Below are 21,096 nucleotides of genomic sequence, written 5' to 3' on the forward strand. Positions count from 1 at the left end.
CTTTCCCAGCATCAGGGTCTTTTCCAGGGAGTCTTCTCTTCTCATGAGGTGGCCAAAGTACTGGAGCCTCAGCTTCAGGATCTGTCCTTCCAGTGAGCACTCAGGGCTGATTTCCTTCAGAATGGATCTGTTTGATCTTCTTGCAGTCCATGGGACTCTCCAGAGTCTCCTCCAGCACCAGAATTCAAGAGCATCAATTCTTCAGCGATCAGCCTTTTTTATGGTCCAGCTTTCACTTCCATACATCACTACTGGGAAAACCATACCTTTAACTATACAGACCTTTGTTGGCAAGGTGATGTCTCTGCTTATTAAGATGCTGTCTAGGTTTGTCATTGCTTTTCTCCCAAGAAGCAGGCGTCTTTTAATTTCGTGGCTGCTGTCACCATCTGCAGTGATCATGGAGCCCAAGAAAGTAAAATCTCTCACTGCCTCCATTTCTTCCCCTTCTATTTGCCAGAAGGTGATGGGACCAGTGGCCATGATCTTTGTTTTGATGCTGTCACAAGAGACTAGGGCCCTGCAGGACTTGACGTCTTTCCGCAGGGCCTGCAAGACAGAGCTGTTCCACCTGGTCTTTGGTTTGGACTCAGTCTGACCCTTATGTTTCCCTCCCCTTATGGTTTTGATCTATGGGCTACTTTTAAAATGAGGCTGCATTTTAAATTGTATTTTAACCTGTATTTTAAATTAGTCCTGCCCCCATTATGTTTTTACTTTAATCTTACTGGTGTTAGCCGCCCTGAGCCCAGCTCTGGCCGGGGAGGGTGGGGTATAAATACTTTTTATTATTTATTTGTTTGTTTGTTTGTTGTGCATCAGAGGTAGATCTATGTCCAGTTCTGGGCAGCACAATTCAAGGAGGATATTGACAAGCTGGAACATGTGCAGAGGATGGTGACCAAGATGATAAAATGAAACCAAGCCTTATGAGGAATGGTTGAGGGAACTGGGTGTGTTTAGCCTGGAAAAGAGGGGACTGAGAGGACTCTCGTTCCTTCAAGGGTTTTAAGTAAACATTGGATGACCATCTGTCATGGATTCTTTAGCTGAGGTTCCTGTATTGCAGGAGGCTTGGACTAGAGGACCTTTAGGGTCCCTTCCAACTCTATGATCCTATAGTGGACTATCTGCACATCATTCCCCTTTATTAGTTGCTCTGTGATGCTTCCCCAGGGTTATCACATTATTGCCATCTAGAGGGGTAACAAACATGGTACTCAAGAAAACCTCCCTACAGATTATGTGTGGCATTTAAAATTAAAGGAATTCACCAAAAGACTGGAGGCCTTTTTATTAGGAATAATGACAACAGGAATTTAAAAAAAGTCAGACCACTCTTCATGGATGCAACAACAACAGCCAGGATTCTGGTATCAAAGAACTGGAAAAGTGAAAAGATCCCCACCAAAACGGAATGGCAGGCCAAAATGATAGAATATATACAGCTGGCAATGATGACAGGGAGAGTTAGAGGATATTCAATGCAGAAGGTACATAAAGAATGGATAATATTTAAAGATTCTTTGAAAAATTATTGCAACAACGGCAATCTCCTGGCAGACCTCGAATGATTCTTGTAAAACTAAGGTGACAAACAACAAAGTAAAATAAAAAAATTCCTTCCAGTAGCACCATAGAGACCATTTTATTTTGTTTCGACTACAGCAAACCAACACGGCTACCTACCTGTAACTAAAACAACAAAGTATTTTTGATAAGAATTGGGTAAGCAAAAATAATAATTAGGTGCTGTGTGTAAAATAACAAAATGAGAAATAGTATACTGAGAATAATCGGAAGTTAACTTTATTTATTTTAATCTCTTATTTTTCTTCTTTTTTCTTTTCTTTTCTGTAAAATAGGTATGTGTAAGATTTGTGACTGATGATGTAAATAATGTATTGCTGTGTGTTGTTATGTGTTGGTATGTAAGTTTATGTTGATTGTTGAATAAAATGTTTCTTTAAAAATTTAAAGGAATTCAGGAGGAAGCTATGGGGCATGCACCAATTTGAAAGGAGGTAGTATGTCCACCTAAAATATTTGCAGATGCAAACAGTATTGAAAGTGGAATCACATTTAATCACCTCAGTGAGCACAAATCTTCACAAATGCATGTTAAAAGGACATCTGGAGTGGTCTTTGATCCATGGGACAAGGCATGGATGGGCTTCTCTTGTGGCAGAACGTGGACTAGGTGGCCTTCCATCCCTGAACGAATGAAAATTACAGGTGAATGGACATTCCTCCCCCTAATTCTTCTTCCTTAGCAGAGGGCTAGAGTTTGGGTGCCCTGAAAAAAAGAACCCATTATCTGGAAGTACGAGGGCGTTCAGTATTCCTCAAAGCACCTTGTGAGTACACATTGCAAAAAAACAGTCAGGGGAAAGAGTTTGGCTCTCACCCTGTCAATTTGCAATTTGCCAGACAGGCAGAAGCTCTCCCCTGTCTATCAAATGCATTGATTTAAATAATTACATGTCACATTTAAAGCAGCAACAGAAAAAAACATGGCTTGGATTTAAGAAATTGCTTGTGTGCGTTGAATAATGATCAAGATTGGGGATTCTTAAACCAAGTTTATCTATTTTAGGAATGAGCACAACTCCACACATGCACACATACAGAGGTCAAACGTGGAGCCATCCACTTTACATCTGTCCCCAAAGCCATTTATGATGGGGCCAATGTTTAAGTTGGGGTTGAAAACCCTAATTAAACATACAGTTGGGAGTGCAGTGGGGATTTCCTGACTGAGACCAGTGGGGTTCAATCCTGCTCTGCAAGAGATGCAGTTTTGAGTGTGCTGTCAGGAGCCGCTCCAGCCTGCTCACAGAAGCACCCGTTTGCTTTGGCCAGTTCCATGACTCAGGATGAAACCCCCTCCAACCTGCTCTTGAAAAGGGGAGCTTGACATGTGTCAAGTGTCAGGACAATGTCTTAGCGCGTGCCTAGTCACAAAACACAGTTTTGGATTCAGCTACTGATTTGCACACCTTGTAACCTGATCTGTGTTTGGGCAACTGAAATGAACTTTGGAATAAAGCCTTTGGAAATAATCGTGCTGGGAGTCCGAGCGTTGGATCCACAAGTGGGAGCCAGGGCAAAAAGATCCAGGCTGGAAGCAAGGGTTGGATTAGGAAACAGGAAGTGCGGCTTCCTGTTCTGGGTAATACTCAGAATGCTTTGGTGCATATGGAAGGAAGCGGATGGAGAGGAACCCTGTTCTATCATTAATATGGCAATGTGACCCGATGTCTTGCTTCAGAAAAGGACTGTCCTCTTTTCAAAGGAGTTATCTGTTTCAAGGACTGTCATGTCCAAGTCTACTTTAAGGACAAAGGGACGCTAGAATCATAGAATCTATGGTTCTATGCTTCTTGAGAGAAAAGCAATGACAAACCTAGACAGCATCTTAAAAATCAGAGACATCACCTTGCCAACAAAGGTCCGTATAGTTAAAGCTATGGTTTTCCCAGTAGTGATGTATGGAAGTGAAAGCTGGACCATAAAAAAGGCTGATCGCTGAAGAATTGATGCTCTTGAATTCTGGTGCTGGAGGAGACTCTGGAGAGTCCCATGGACTGCAAGAAGATCAAACAGATCCATTCTGAAGGAAATCAGCCCTGAGTGCTCACTGGAAGGACAGATCCTGAAGCTGAGGCTCCAGTACTTTGGCCACCTCGTGAGAAGAGAAGACTCCCTGGAAAAGACCCTGATGTTGGGAAAGACTGAGGGCACAAGGAGAAGGGGACGACAGAGGACGAGATGGTTGGACAGTGTTCTCGAAGCTACCAGCATGAGTTTGACCCAACTACGGGAGGCAGTGGAAGACAGGAGTGCCTGGCATGCTCTGATCCATGGGGTCCCGAAGAGTTGGACACGACTAAACGACTAAACAACAACAACATGATTCTATGATTCTACCTTGTTTCTGAAGCTCCAGACACCAGCCGATTATTGGATCTTTAGAAGGCCCTGCAGAAGGGGTCGTACAAACAGTACTTTGAGACAGGCTTCTGAAGACCCCCTTGTCTGAAGACAAGGTCCCTCAATACCATTACGCCACCAGGTGACTGACAGGTGGGTGGCTCTGCCCACCTATCACATTTGGCTCCTAAGGGGGGGGGGGTTGGGTGGGGGGAGTTGCTCCTTTCTTGGCTCAGAGGTTTCCATATGCTGATTTAGACCTCTGCTGGATCGTGCCGTAACCAGGGAAGGTCTTGTCTCTGGTACCTTAGGCCAAGAAACAACATTGTCCTTCTTGAAAACAGAAAGAAAGAAAGAAAGAAAGAAAGAAAGAAAGAAAGAAAGAAAGAAAGAACATGCAAATGAAGAAGGAGTAGCTGTCTTAATTCTCAGTGACCGCCCGTGTCAGTTTTCTCAGGCTGTAGCATTTTGTCGCCCGTTTGCTGTCGCTATGCCTGCGACACTCTCCTTGCAGCAGCAAAGTACAGATATTACAGTATTGTGTGCCTCTTCAGCACTTGGTTGGTGGATAAAAGGCTCCTTTTCATTCTTCCCCCTTGGCGCTGACAGAAGGCCTCTATTGCCCCTCTTTCATCGCAAACAAAGGTTCTCACACTGCCGCTGCCCCCTCCCCGAGTGCAGAAATCTTTTGTACGCGCAGAGACAGTGGCGAAGGAGCCTTCTGGTCCGTGCCGTCCTGGCGGAGGGGGATTAATAAAGAACAAACTCTCCCTTCTGCACAAGGCCTGATGAAGGAGCAGAGCCATAATGCCTTTCTATCACACCAATTACAGCATCCATTGTTTTAATGGCAGTGCTGTTGGGAATCAGGGAAAGGCCTCCATCCCAAAGAGGTAGCCCTGCGCATCGGAATAAGCTATATATTATATCGGTGTCAGATTAGCTGGAAGAACTTCGGAATGCTGGGGGCCAGGGGAGTGCGGCTTTTGCTATTTTCCCTCTCCCCCAAACTGTCTGCCTGCAGGTTTTTTTGTTTGCTTTGCCAGATTATGCAAATTGGGACAGCCCTATAAAACAAAAACAAAAACCCCAGCTCTTCCTTCTCTTCTTTCATTGCTGAAGTTCCACCAGGGCTTGCAAGATGCAGGACAATGCTATGCATTCATTCGCATGAGTCTCGCTGTGGAGATCAAATAGGCAATCGAAATGTGGGTTATGCAGATACAGTGGTACCTCTGGATGTGAACGGGATCCGTTCCGGAGCCCCGTTCGCATCCTGAAGCAAACGCAACCCGCGTCTGCGCGTGTGTGGGTTGCGATTTGCTGCTTCTGCGCATGTGTGTGACCTCACTTTGAGTGTCTGCGCATGTGCGAGAGGCGAAACCCAGAAGTAACGCGTTCCGTTACTTCCGGGTCGCCGCGGAGCGCAACCCGAAAATGCTCAACCTGAAGCAACTTTAACCCGAAGTATGACTGTACTCTGATTTTTAAAAAAGTGTTGCCTCAACATACCAACCAAATACCCACCTCAGTCAGCCCTGCTGCCAGGAAAAGTGAGTCCTCAGGTGGTAGATGCTGAGAGGCAATGTCGACAGACCCCCAAGCCTTCGCTCTGCTTTGGGTGCAAAAGGTCCCAGGTTCTGTAACCAGCATCTGCAGGTAGGGCTGGGAATATCCCCTGCCTGAACCTCTTGCTGCCAGTCAGTGTGGACAATACTCAGCTACATAGGCCACTGGCCAGTCTCAATATAAGGCAACTTCCTATGACCCTAAGCCTGCCGTTTGGAGGAGAGAGCTGTGTCTGCTACAAGACCTCCCATGCCCATGTGAAACTGGCCTTAGGGGTGTTGGGGGACTATTGCCAGTGTTGAATGGAGATTGAACTGCTAATCCAGACATCTTCTGTCTGTGGACAGGGTGCCATCTTGTTTTTTTACCTCAAGCAACAAAATGGTTCTGGCTAGCCTTATTTTTCACCCCCATTGGTATTTATAAAAATGGGTGGGGGGACCCTTCCAATAGGTTTAAGGGGCTAATCCTATTTTGTTTATGTATTTATTAAGTTTCTATATCACCTTTATCTTCCAAGGAACTCAAGGTGGTGTACATGGTTCTACCATTTCATCCTCACAATGACTCTTTGACGTAGGTTGGGCTAAGAGATGGTGGCTGACTCCAAGGTCAACCAGTGAGCTTCATGTCGGAGTGGGGATTTGAACTCTGGTCTCCCAGGTCCTAGTTCAGGGGTCAGCAAACTTTTTCAGCAGGGGGCCAGTCCACTGTCCCTCAGACCTTGTGGGGGGGCCGGCCTATATTTTGAAGGGGGGGAAATGAACTAATTTCTGTGCCCCACAAATAACCCAGAGGTGCATTTTAAACAAAAGCACACATTCTACTCATGTAAAAACACCAGGCAGGCCCCACAAATAACCCAGAGGTGCATTTTAAATAAAAGGACACATTCTACTCATGTAAAAACACGCTGATTCCCAGAGCCTCCGCAGGCCGGATTGAGAAGGCGATTGGGTCGGATCAGGCCCCCGGGCCTTAGTTTGCCTACCCACGTACTAGTTCAACACTCTAACCATTGTGCCACACAGCAACCCTAGGAGGTAGATTAGGCGACAAGATAGTGACTCTGGCCCGAGGTCGCCACTGATGTGTGATGGTCAAGTTACCCAGGCAGTGCATGAACACTCTGTATATGGTTTGCATTTTTAAAAACACATGGAAAGCAGCCTTAGCAGCTGCGATCAAAGCTGAATCTAAACAGGTCAAAGAAGCAACTCAGCTAAACACATTGCAAACTCATACAGGGAAATCCAGTAGGGAAATATGGGGACTCCGCAGCGCCATCTGGTGTCACAGTGTTATATTGCATATACAACACATATAAAACATTTTTTCTTTAGCTGAGTCCCAGGTGCAGACTACCCCTTCCTTCTCCTGCTATCGGTCTTCTCAAAATCACCCCTCAAGCTGGTTTCTTACCCACAGCTGGAAAGTTCTCTTGGGAAAGGAAAAAGATTGAGCAGGGCAATTTTGTAGGGACCCAAGATGGGAAGGGAGGGTAAGCGTTAAGCAAGCCTTGGTCCCCACCATTCCTTTCCTCAAATTGGCAGCCCCTTGTGACTGCTTTTCATTCTTTTTTTTAAAAAAGCAGAAAATTGTTACTACAACTCCCATGCAATGATTTTTGCCTTCAATGGACATTTAAAACCAGCCATTTCTGCTGCCAGCCTAATATTTCTCTCTACATTGCAGTGGTCCTTGTAGGTTCCTCAACAAAAGTATTTGCATTATGGTGAACTGAAAACACCTGCAGGTTTTCCTCTTTCCTTTCAAATGTCAAATATGGTGACATCTGGAATTTTTCAATATCTGCATGATGCTCCTTCATTAGTGTTTTGACATTTAAGTCGAAGCGGAGAAATGTTGACAATCCCTCAGCTTGACTGGCGATGTAGTGCTAATATTTTGAGTGTGGAGATTCTGTGCTAGGAAATATTTTGTGTTTTTAAAAAATCAGCAAGGGGTTTTGTGTGTTTTTTAAAAAAACACAAACCCGATAATTCTTCACAGCTGGGTTGTTTGAGATGCAAAAGGCAATGGGTTTCTTATATCACAGAATGCCTTATCTCTTTAAGATCAGTCATTCAGAGCTATTTAATTTTATATAATTACTTATTACTAGATTTGAGGGGACGCGGGTGGCACTGTGGGTAAAACCTCAGTGCCTAGGACTTGCCGATCGCATGGTCGGCGGTTCGAATCCCCGCGGCAGGTGGTCCCAGCTCCTGCCCACCTAGCAGTTTGAAAGCACCCCTAAGTGCAAGTAGATAAATAGGTACCGCCTTATAGCAGGAAGGTAAACAGCGTTTCCGTGTGCTGCGCTGGTGCTGGCTCGCCAGAGCAACTTCGTCACGCCGGCCACGTGACCCGGAAGTGTCTCCGGACAGCGCTGGCCCCCGGCCTCTTAAGTGAGATGGGCGCACAACCCTAGAGTCGGACACGACTGCCCGTACGGGCAGGGGTACCTTTACCTTACCTTTACCTTTATTACTAGATTTATATGACCGCCCATCCACACATGTTCCCTGAGCAGATCACACTGTGAGCAATGCAATGCAAAATACAGTACAATACATGGGTGGAGCACATTGGCTGAGCGAGGACGCAGAACGAAAGAGAGGGCACCATTTTGTCAAACGAAGGCCTACTTATCCACTCGCAGAAACTTTACACCACACACAGATAGACAACTTGACCTTACGCAGGGATTTGTTGGTAGAAATAAAAGCCCAGCCCACAACTTTAGCAACAAGGTCGCTAATACTGGAACGTGCTGTACGTTAGGGTTGCCATTATTTCTAGAAGTAAATTTCAGGACATGAAAGTTGTTGAGCTATTTTTGCCAGTTAAATCCCAGACCTGCCCAGGAAATCCTGGACCCGTGGCAACAGTACTGTATGTAACATTTATTGACAGTACAGTATTTGGCAAGTTATAGAGTGGCTTCCCCCATGTGGCGAACCAGTAAATTGCAGGTAACAGTTTCTCAAGAAAATACCTCTAGCTCATGGATTAACCCTGCCTAAGGTCGGCGGTTTGAATCCCCACGACGGGGTGAGCTCCCGTTGCTCGTCCCTGCTCCTGCCAACCTAGCAGTTTGAAAGCACATCAAAGTGCAAGTAGATAAATAGGTACCGCTCCGGCGGGAAGGTAAACGGCGTTTCCGTGCGCTGCTCTGGTTCGCCAGAAGCAGCTTAGTCATACTGGCCACATGATCCGGAAGCTGTATGCTGGCTCCCTTGGCCAATAAAGCGAGATGAGCGCTGCAACCCCAGAGTCGTCCGTGACTGGACCTAATGGTCAGGGGTCTTGACTTACTCTTTTGTCAGAATTACTGGCATCTATGCACAGCTCCTGGCTCACTTCAGATTGTTAGCCCAGGCAAGAGCCTTCTTTTCAACAACTGCTCTACCTCTTTTAAGGTCCCTGGTCTTCTCAGAGCCCCAGGGTTTCTCTTAACTTCAGGAACCACTTGGTGGTCTCTGAGAGCTTGGGCACTCCTTTCATCACAGGACCTTGACCTGGAAACTGCAATTAATCCAGAATGTGGCAGCTAGACTGGTGACTAGGGGTGGCCACCGAGACCACATAACACCGGTCTTGAAAGACCTACATCGGCTCCCAGTATGTTTCCGAGCACAATTCAAAGTGTTGGTGCTGACCTTTAAAGCCCTAAACGGCCTCGGTCCAGTATATCTGAAGGAGCGTCTTCACCCCCATCATTCTACCCGGACACTGAGGTCCAGAGCCAAGGGCCTTCTGCCGGTTCCCTCACTGCGAGAAGCCAAGTTACAGGGAACCAGGCAGAGGGCCTTCTCAGTAGTGGCGCCTGCCCTGTGGAACACCCTCCCACGAGATGTCAATGAGAACAACAACTACCAGACTTTTAGAAGACACCTTAAGGCTGTTTAGGGAAGCTTTTAATGTTTGATGCATTACTGTATTTTAATATTTTGTTGGAAGCCGCCCAGAGTGGCTGGGGAAGCCCAGCCAGATGGGCAGGGTATAAATAATAAATAATAATTGTTGTTGTTGTTGTTATTTCTGTAGTGCTGTGGTCCCTACTGTGCTTGTTTGTCTTTTCTGCCCTCACCACTGGAAAAAACAGCCCCAGAAAATTCGCTATGTCTTCTTTTTGTCTCCTCTGACATTGTAGTAGTAGATAATATGCCGCCCAACTAACTGTGTTGCCCCATCTACTCTGGGCAGCTTCTAGCAAATTATAAAGAATGCAATGAAATAGCAAACATTAAAAGCATCCCTTTACAGGGCTGCCTTCAGATGTAAGACAGATTTCCTTTTCTTCTTTTTTTCTCCTCTCCTTTCCATTTCCCTCTCGTTCTCCTCTTCACTGTGCTTCCACATTGCCTCTTTCCCCAGCATCCCTTTCCCACTCCCTCCTCCCAGGACCTGCTTCTCACAGCTCCTCTTTCAAGATGCTCCCTCCACGTCACTGACCCATCACTCCCCTTCCGTTTCTCCCATCTCACCTTCTCACCATATCCTGACAAATTGTTCACCAAGCAGGTGATGTATTTCTTGGGCTTTTCTATCCAAATCCAAGTTTTCAGAGATCTTAATGCGTTGTGTTCTTGGAACCTTGATAAATGTCAACTGCTGACTCCTTGTAAAACATATCATGTCGTTGTTCTTGGGAGTTATTTTCTTCCAGTAACTTATGTTTTTTTGAAAGCAGATGGATCCACCATGCTTTCAGCTTAATCTACTTAAACCTGCCTGTATGCTAATGCCCATGTAAACAAATACCTCGGTGGCCATTAAGATGAAAGCAGATAATAATACTGGGAAGAGATTGTTTGTGACCCTTGGGACAGCAAACATAATGTTGAGCTTGGCATCATTAATCTTGTGGTCAGAAAAGCACTGCATCAGCATATTTAATGAGGGAGTAAAATGCCAGCCATAAAAGTTTTCTTCTCAGAGAGAAAGACAAACATAAATCTCTGCAAGTTCCTGCTCTGCAAAATTTTAGTTTGAAACTTGCAGATTCTAAGGCATGGCTCGGCCACATAGCGTAACCACAAGCTTCAAATTTTGTCCAAAGCATAGGGTTCTACAGACTTCAGGTGTTCCTCTTCATAGGAGCACCATCTCAAGAACATGAGAAGAGCCTGGCTGGATCTGGCCAATGGCTCATCTGGTCCCTCACATTCTCATAGGATGGATGGCCATACTTCACAGAGTGCAGTTCTCTATTTCAAGAGTTGTCTGGTCCAAGAACCCTAAGAAGAGACCAGGAGTGGCCGGTGCCAATGGTGAAAATAACACAAATGTGATCCAAATTGCCCTAAAAAGTCACAGGGAAAAATTACATTTCCCCAGCAATTTCAGCTTTGTTTTTTGAATGTAGGTGATAGATGTGATAGCTAGGGGGACATTGTCTGTACTCACCACCAGAAACAAATAACAGCTGTGGCTTCCTTGTGCAGAAAGCAATACCATTTGCAGAGGTTGTGAGGTATCGTATACCTCACAGTGATAGCTTGCTGAGGGACAGGCGGTAGTCTTTGGAAATGTATCAGGCCTCTCGGAGACTGATCAATTGTTTCCTGTCAGACTCCATCTGTCATTAGGAAGCAATCATTTCATTCCAGCAGCATAATCCCAAGGCTATGAATGGTCTAACCTGGATGATTTATCTGAGGTGAGAGAATTCAGTTCATCAGGGAAGTGTCTCAGCTAACATAATATTTGATGCTAACACTTAAGATAAAAATGTGGGGAAATCTCCCTTTTGAGTTCTAGGTGATATATGAGGTGGATGCACTAGACTCTGGGCTCTGACGTAGGGCTGGCTGGTGGCTTGAGCCTAGATTTGCTAGATTCATTCTCTTCATATCTACTTCTGGAACATAGCGCCTTATGCCAGTTCAAACCATTGTTCATCTCTAGCCTGCTGTAACCTACCTAAAATTCTGAGCATGAATATCCCTGCAGGTTCTCACAGATGTCTTTGCCACCTTCTTCGGCGATCACTCGTAGTCGCATAAGATTGTCTTCCATGAACACGGTTTTAACAATGAATCCGTAACTGACTGCGGAGGCCACTTCTGGATCCACACGTCCTTCCACAGTGGGGACATAGATTTCTGGGCAGGAGTTGATCATGGTGAGTGTTTGCCAAGCGTGCCTTCCTCTTAACACGTTTCTCCCTTTCATCCTGAGTTCAAGCATCTTCAAAGTCCATGACATCTTTGGTAAAGGCTGTTCTCCAACTGGAGCGCTTGCAGGCCAGTGTTTCCCAGTTGTCTGTGTTTATACTACATTTTTAAAGATTTGCCTTGAGAGAGTCTTTGAAACTCTTTTGTTGCCCACCAGCATTACGCTTTCCATTTTTAAGTTCGGACTAGAGTAGTTGCTTTGGAAGACGATCATCAGGCATCCGCACAACATGACCAGTCCAATGAAGTTGATGTTGAAGAATCATTGCTTTGACACTGCTGATCTTTGCTTCTTCCAGTACACTGGCATTAGTTCTCATGTCTTCCCAAGTGATGTGTTAAAATTTTCAGAGACACCGTTGATGGAATCTTTCGAGCAGTTGGAGATGGCATTTATAAGTGGTCCACGTTTCACAAGCATACAGCAAGGTTGGTAGCACCAATAGTCTGTTTCTTAACTGGAGTTCCCAGGGCTTGAACCTGGGTTTCCTTTTCCAGCAAAATATGGGGTCTACCACTGAACTACACTCCCAGCATGTATTTATTTTTAAAGATTCTTCTGTTTATATTCTGCCTTTCTTCCATTGTGGAGCCTAAGGTGGGAGACATTTGATTCCTGGGCAGTCAACAACACTAACTAGCCATGGATTCCCATGCAAGAGTCTCTCCCAGCCTTCAGGAAACTTCAGGAACTGAACTTGGGGGAACTTCTGCTTGCAAAAGAGATGCTTTGCCACAGCTCACCATTAGAGCAATAGTAACACAACTTCTTTGCTTAACTGTGACGTCAGCCTGACCGCCATTTTACATCTTCCGCAATGCCCCAGATCTAGTGTCATGCCACAGGACTGTGTGTTCTGTGGAGACAGTGGCTACCCCCCCACACACACACAATGGAGAATGTTCTGCAAACTGGCCATTTCTTGGGAGGTGAGCAAAAGAAGCAACCTCAGAAAAAAAAAGTTCTCTGAGAAGTACTAACTCAGCTTTAGACAACAGGAGACATTTATTTTAGTTTGAGCTGAACTCTGAACTCTTTCCAGAAGTAGTGACTGAGCTTATCAAGTGCAAAACTGGGTTTTGCTAGAGAAAATGTACTCAATTCATTTTCTGCTTTGATAGTTCTTTAATGTCCTGTTGTTGTTGTAGTAGTAGTAATAATAATAATAATAATAATAATAATAATAATAATAATAATGTAGAAGGTATCATAGACAAACCTATCATTGATGCCAAAGATGAAGCTGGGCTCTCTGATCCCAAAAATTTATGCCATAATAAATGTAGTTATGTTTAAGCCCATATCCACACTATACATTAAAAGCACTTTTACACCATTTTAATAGTCGTAGCTTCCCAGAAACAATCCTGGGAACTGTAGTTTTTTTTAAGGGTGCTGGGGAGACCCTAATTCCTTTTGCAGAGCTACAATTCTCAGAGATCCCTGGAAAGAGGAGCTGATTGTTCAGCCATTCTGGGAATTGTAGTTCTGTGAGAGGTCTCCTAACAACTGTCAGCACCCACAGCAAACTAGAGTTCCCACTACACTTGTACCTCGGTTTTCGAACACCTCCATCAACGAACATTTCAGTTTTCAAATGCCATAAACCCAGAAGTAAACACTTCGGTTTTTGAACACACCTTGGAAGTCAAACATGCCACACGGTTTCCTCTGAGTGCAAGATCCTGAGGCCTGGCTGTCGGCTGTTGAGTTTTCGGTTTTTGAACATTTCAGAACTCGAATAGTCTTCCAGAATGGATTACATTTGAAAACCGAGGTACCACTGCATTTGGGGAAATCTATGGGTGTTTAAAGTGGCATGAAACGGCCTTAAATGTATAGTATAGAAGTAACTTAAGATTCCATGGGAGTCCTTCTTGGGGTTTTTTGCCACAGCAAGACTAGCATAGCTACCGCTTTGGAAAGTATCAGTTGTATTTCCTCTTCCAAGAAGATGGGCACATTCAGGCCCAAATCCAGTTAAGCCAAAGTACTTGGCTTTAGACTAACGGAACTAATCTGACTTAAATCCTAGGACTTTAGCTTAGGACCCTGAGTTGTGGATTGGGTTGTTAATTACTCCTGATGGTAATCCTGCGGCTTCCATAACCTGGAGTAGTTTTGTCAACTGGTGGAGATAGAAAATGACTCCTCCATGACATTTGCAATGCCATCTGTTCACTGCTGCCTATTTCTCGTTCCCGCAAGATTAGGAATTGGGTGAGCACGGATTCATGGAATGGGAAGGGTGTATTGCTGGAACAGCAGTTTCTCACCCCCTTCACCTTCAGGCAAGACAGGAAACGTTAGATACGAATCGCAGGTGACTCAGAGGAGAATGTGCAGATGATTGCACAAGAATAAAACCCCTCTGTGTCTGGCTTAATGGCAAGTGCCAACTGTTGACAATCCCCAACAAATTTAAAGAGGGATTAAGGAATTACAGCTCCCCCTCCAAAATCTTTGAAACCTCTTTTAATCCAGGCTATTTGAGTCTTTTCCACCGGTGCTGCTCTGACCATCTCCTTCCTTGGAGGTTTTTAAGCAGAGGTTGGATGCCATTTGTCATGTATGATCTAGTGCAGGGGTTGGCAACCTAAGGCCTGTGGGCCACAAGTGGCCCATGGGGGTCATTTAACCAGCCCATGGACCCCAGCCACCTGCTCAGGGACCCCCGCCACCCAATCGGTTGGCTCCCATGCGCCGCGCTAAACCGGCGCGGAGCAAAACGAGACCGCCTTCCGCGACTCTGGCCAGCTTCCCATTGGCTGCAGGAGCTTCCTGCAGCCAATGGGAAGCTGCACACGCCTCTTCCGCACCGGAAGGAGTGCCAGAAATAGAGTTTGCACATGCATGCGTGCACGCACACGTACACACACTCTGGCCGACTGCAGCGTCTGCGGGACTGTGAACCGGCCCAAGCCACAAAAACTTTGCCGATCCCTGATCTAGTGGAGATTCCTGCATTACAGGGAGCTGGATTTGATGACCCTCGAGGTCTCTTCCAATTCTACAATTCTATCATTCTTCATCAGAACGTGAGAAGAGCCCTGGTGGATCAAGCCAAAGACCCATCTGGTCCAACGTTCTGGTCTCACAGTGTCCAACCAGATGCTGCAGTGGGAAACCCGAAAGCATGTCCTTAGTACAACAGCACTTTCCCCTGTTGGGATTCCCAGCAATTGAGAGGCTTATTGCCTCCGACACTGGAAGGAGAACACAGGGGTTTGGGCTAGTAGCTATTGATAGCCCGATTTTCCATAAGTTTACCTAATCTTCTTTTAAAGCCTTCCAATTTGGTGGCCTTCACTGCCTCTTGAAGGATCTAATTCCATAGTTCAGCTATGAGCTGAGTAAAAAATAAATAAATGTTTTCCTTTGTCTGTCTTGCATCTTTCAACATTTAGCTTCATTGGATGTCCACAAGTTCTGGTGTCAGGAGAGAGATAGAGAGAGAAACTCGTATTGCCTTCTTGTTTGTTCCTTCCTTCCAAATCTATGGAAGTACCAGATCACAAGTTACATCCTCCACTGACAATAATGCGAACTGAGAACAACACAGGCAGCATCACACGCAGGCAAATTTGTTTACTTATCAGTTCAGGTGTCTTTGCGGGTACCAGGACAGTGCATGGGATTCATTTCACTTACAAATAAGCACACATTTACAACTATGTTCTGGGGGATGGTCCCACAAGGGTTTGCAATGTGACTCTGCCTGTGGAGTGATTTCAGTTGTGCATCATTCAACAGTAACTATTATTTATTCTTATTTATTTTATTTATTAAATTTCTATACTGCTCTTCATCTGAGGATCACAGGGCAGTTAACAATATAAAAACACAGAAATACATAACGTAGTAACAACTGTAGTAATCAACACCCCGCCCCCGCCCCAATTTAAAAGGCCTTATATTATTTAACTAGCCAAAGTCCTAGGAGAAGATAAATGTTTTTTGCCTTGCACTTAAAAATACAGTGGTACCTCGGGTTACAAATGCTTTGGGTTACAAACTCCGCTAACCCGGAAGTAGTACCTCGGGTTACAAACTTTGCCCCAGGATGAGAATGGAAATCGTGTGCTGGCAGCACGCCAGCAGCAGGAGGCCCCATTAGCAAAAGCATCCCTGAGGTTAAGAACGGTTTCGGGTTAAGAATGGACCTCTGGAACAAATTAAGTTCGTAACCCAAGGTACCACTGTACAATGATGGCACCAGGCGAGCCTCCCTGGGGGAGAGCAGCTCACAAGTGGGGAGCCACCACAGAAAAGGTCTGTTCTTCTGTTGCCACCCTCTGGATGTTAAGTTGTGGGTGAACATATCAGACGATACAGCAATTCTTCAAACAGCTCTTGTTTATTCACAGGCCAGAACAGAACAGAACTGAAGGGTTCAGCCAGCCTGCTTATATAGAGCTTCACTAGAACGCAACAGTAACAACTTTCTGTAACTATCCAATCACTGAACGTCACTTTCAAGTCCTTATTTGCATATGTGGACCTGAGTGAAAACTAGCTACAGTATCCCCCTGCTGGCCCAGGGTGAGAACTTCAGTACATAACACTGGACATCCTGCGGAGGGGGCACTCAAAGAAAGGCATCAGATGATTTCAGGGTCTGGGTCAGTTCATCTGGGGAGAGGCAGTCCCCCCTTAACTAAGGGAATGGTTTGGCTTATGTTCAGGCATGCAGTGGAAGGAGACAAAATCTAGCACTGGGTTCACAACAGGATGGATCCAGAAGGAAATTGGCTCATCTCCAGTTTTTAAAATCAAAACCCCTCAAATGCTATTCCATTACTGCAGGGTTCTAGGGCGTAAACAGCAATGTATGTTGTCTGTGTCGTGTGTGTGTGTGATCAGAACTTGCTTTGTTTTCCTTCCAAACACGACGTGGCTAGCATATCATGCTCAACCCTGTTTTCCGGGTGTTTTTCGCAAATAAATTCTCTCAGGAAGTGCTATTTGTTTTGACAAACGTTTTTGAAATCTGTCATGTGGAATAATGAGCTTTCAAATGATGCACTCAGTGATCTAATTCGCACAGTATTGTTTCTGCTCTTTAAGCCGGGTAGCAGACATCTTGATACGAAACCCGGTGAAGGCAGCAAACTCGAACGCAGCCACCCACCCACGGTGCCACTCATACCACCCGCTCTACGGATATGTGCCTGGCCGTGATGGCACAGGGGAGTGACTTGAGCTGCTGCATGTTTGACACGCAAGGCAATTCCGCCCATGATGCTTCTTGCCAACGCTCTCCATCCAGCACACATGGAAAGCTCGCCCCTTCTCTCTGAATGCCAATGGGACAGTTTGTGGGGAGAGCTCTTTTTGAGGGCATAAACTTTCTGGGAAGGCAGAGACATTCTTACAGTATATTATCACGTTCCCACCACAACAAGGATCTCAAGTTGGCATACATGGCTCTCGCCACATCTCCCTATGGAACTCCCTGCCTCTTGACATTGGGCAGGAACTTTCGCTATAACCTTTTAGATGCCTGCTGAAAACCTTTCTGTTTCAGAGCGCCTCCCTAGACTAGGGATGTTGGGGAATTCCAGCAAAAACAAAAAATGGGAGCAACAATTGCCACTGCTCACCTGTTTGTCCCGTGTCCGGAATGGAAGCCCATCCAGTCAGCATTCACCGCTGTTGTTGCTCTCAGGCTGCAAAGAAGATTTACACACACACACAATTTGCATTGTGCTTCCTTTGCACTGGAATGAACAGGGTGGACTAAGATGATGATAACACAGCACGCCTAGTTTATGTCAACTTGGCTGTGTTTCTCAGAAAGCAAGGAAAATGGGGGGGTGGGTTTTCAAATAGCCGAGACCAAAAAGCAACCTGCAAGCTTAGTGAGACCTCGGCCGGACTTGGGATGCCTTGTTAATGGTGTGAGCCAACTTAGAATCATAGAATTGTAGAGTTGGAAGGGATGCAACGGTCATCTAGTCCAACCCCTTGAAATGCAGGAATCACAGCTAAAAAAATCACCATCCAACCTCTGCTTAAAAACCTCCAATGAAGGTGTCAGGATGCTGTCGGCAGCTCCCGGCTGGTTGCCCAGGGAAGTATAAAGACAAGGAAAAGTTTCTTACAGTCCTTTTTAAAATTTCAAACTTTACAGACAGAGGCTGTAATGGTGTTGTCCTGAGTGAATCTCCACCCCCCCTTCTCTCCCACTTCTTCATTCATCGTCATCGTCTCCTCCTCTACGGATGCTGCTACATGCCCTCTGTCTTTGAGCTCTTTGCTCTCCTACTTTTAAGGCTCGCCAGGTTCTGGGAGATGGTGGGTCTGGAATGTTTTCTAGTGACAACGTGTCAGCCAGCTGCTGCTCTTCTTCTGCCTGCTCCTCTTCTCCCATTATCTCCCAGCTTTTCCCCTCATCTGCCTCTGAGCTGTAACCTCCTGCAAACCCCTGTTGTAAATCTATACTGTCTTCCTCTTCCTCCTCCCTGGAGGGGTCAGGATGGGGAGGCAGACTCCACCATTCCCCCTCCTTTGCCCAGCCTCTGACATAAGGAGAGTCCTTCCCCAAATCACCCTGATTCACCTTGTAATTTGGGGTACACACACACAGCTGATGCATGCCGCCCAGGTCTTACAAAGCTAACCCAGTATTGCCCACACAGGCTGGCAGCAGCTGGGCACTCAATCTCAAGTCTTTCCCCGGGACTGCTGCCTAACAGTGACTCTGGCACCATCTCCTATGCTCTATCACTGCTCCAGGCCCCTTTTCTGATTATGTGAAGATCTGTTTTGCTCATTAATCAAATCACATGTGTTTTGAGACTATGATTCTGGCCTGTGCAATATGTGACCCGCCAAGCTGCTTGCAAACTCCTAACACTGTGAGGTGGCCTGCACAAATGGGCAGTGTCATTCAGCAATTGGTAAGCTGCAGTTCATGAACGAATAGGTGCATTTGGCTGGAGTGAGACACAAATTTTGCAGCTATGCAACCCCTTCCCACTCCTGTTCCCGGTGGTGACGGTGGTGAGGGAACACTCAGCTACTTCTTGTGCTTATCCTATTTGCAAGATGGTTCGAGTGTGACTCATTCGAACGATGTGCACAGGGTTCCTCTGGCAGTCTGAACAAGCTCTAGTCCCTCCTGTGTACAACATGTTCTCTCCCAGATAACATCATTTTAACTTCATTCAAAAGCACATTTTCTGTCGCAAATGTCAAAAGGCAGCCTCATAATAAACTGATAGCGCTGTGTTGAGGGTTCACAAGTTAACAGTTTGGGCATGAAAGGGCAGCTTTCCAAGGCCCCACGGTTTCCTTGAAAGGCTCTCTCACTTTCTCACAGCTGTTAGCAACCTGTTTATCACCTTCAAAAAAAACCCCTGTGCTTAAAATAAAATACCAGTGTCTTTGGGAGTTGGGTCAGCCAGTCAGGGAAGCTGTCATGCCATGTAACCAATTAGATTTAGTTGTATGTTTACATCATGATTTGGCTGTGATGATTGCATTGCAGGGGGCTGGTCTTAGATGGCCCTTCCAGTTCTACAGTTCTATTATTCTATGAAGCCAAATCAGAATGAGGGTAGGAACTAATGTCCTCACTCTGAAAAGGCTTTGTGATAAAGCAAAGTTATCACATCACAAAGTCAATCTTGTGCTCTCTGAGAAGCTGAACATGTTCTTCTCTGTTCATATCCTTCCCTCCACCACCACCCCAAACCAATACTGAAAGGGAGGCTTTTTTCCCAAGTTGTGAAAGCTTCTATGAAAAGCACGTCATGTTTCCACTCAATCATATTCTTTATACTTAAAAAAAAAACCTAACCTCTATTCATTTTGCTAGTTCTCAGGTCATGTTTTGACCACTTAAGAATGCTGCCACAAGACACATGAATCGATTCATCCTTTTAATTGCTTGCTTGCTTGCTTGATTGATTGATTGATTCCTTCCTTCCTTCCTTCATCACACAGTGGGGTTTTATTTACTTTACTGAATGTCTGCTGGCGTTGTCACCTGAGAAGGGATGTTCATTGCCATTGGTGCTGGACATGGGATCCAGAGCTGGCCTCTTGAGCAATTTGCACCCATTGATACTGGGTCCATGCAAGTGATGCTGCGGGCTGAGAAATATTACTGATTACTGAGAAATATTGCCTTGAGTCAAGAAACGTGTTTTTGGAGGATTTTCCTAGAGCCTTTCAACTTGTGCACTGTCTTCTACTATGACCCTTGTACAGCTGGTGACCCAATGTCTTTGTAAGATAGATTGGATGCTGACTTATACTGACTCAGACCATGGTCCATCTAGTGCGGTACTGTCTGCACTGATTGGCAGTGACTGTCCAGGATTTCAGGCTGGGTCTCTCACTGGAGATGCCAGGGTATGGACCAGGGGCCGTTTTTATGCAAGGTAGATGCTCTACCATTGAGCTATGACCCTTACACTTTCTGTTAGGATATAGAGAGTTGGAATCTAGATAGCAATTTTGTTTGTGTGTGTGTGCTTTTCTTACAATGTTAGGTTAGGAAGAAAGAAGAAAAGGGGGTAGAGGGAGAGGGGGAATGGTGAGTGGGGTGGGGTCAGGTGGTAATGCTTCTATTCTTCTACTTAGTGTATATGTGTGGTTTTGTGTCAGCGTCACTTGTGTGGGTTCTCTTTACTATTCGCTTGTTGTAGTTATTTGGTGGTGGGAGAGGTTGGCTTTGGCCTAGGGTGTGGTTAGTTGTATTTCATTGGCTGTAGTGAAATTTGTTTTCGGGTGTGTGGGGTGTGTGTGTGTGTGTTTGGATCAGGTTGTTGTCTTGTTGGGCTGTGTATGTGATAAAGGGGAACCGTACCAGGGTGAAGGCATCTTCTATTTGTCCCCATGTCAGTTTCAGTTTGTTGGTTAGTTGTTTCTAATAAGGCTGTTTCCCATACTATTTGATACTATTGGGCCATGCTTACTCCTGACAGGTCTCCCCAGTGTCTGGCTATGATGCTTCTGGATGCTGACAGTAGGTGGGTTATGAGCTCTTTGTGATGTGAGTGGGCATTATTATGTTGGAAGATGTTTAGTAGGGCCAGTTCTGAGGTGACTTCTAATACTTGCTTAGTTAATTTGCATATTTCTTGTATGATTGATGTCCAGAAGAGTTGGATTTTAGAACATTCTCACCACATGTGGAGGTATGTGCCTGTGGAGGTGCATCCTCTCCAGCATTTGGGTGAGGTTCCTGGCTGTATTAGTGTTAGTTTCCGTGGTGTTAGGTACCACCTGTAAGTGAGTTTCAGAGTGAGTTCTTTTCCTTTCGTTGATATAGATTTAAAGGGAGGTTTAGACCACATTCTGGTCCGTTGGGTGGGGTTAATCTCATAACCTATGTCATCCATCGTTTTTTGATTCCGTCAAGGGGGTTTCTATATAGCAATTTTGTTGACTATAGCA

This window comes from Podarcis filfolensis (genome assembly GCF_964270895.1).
Source record: "Podarcis filfolensis genome assembly, chromosome: 1".
In the NCBI taxonomy this organism is placed as follows: Eukaryota; Metazoa; Chordata; class Lepidosauria; order Squamata; family Lacertidae; genus Podarcis; species Podarcis filfolensis.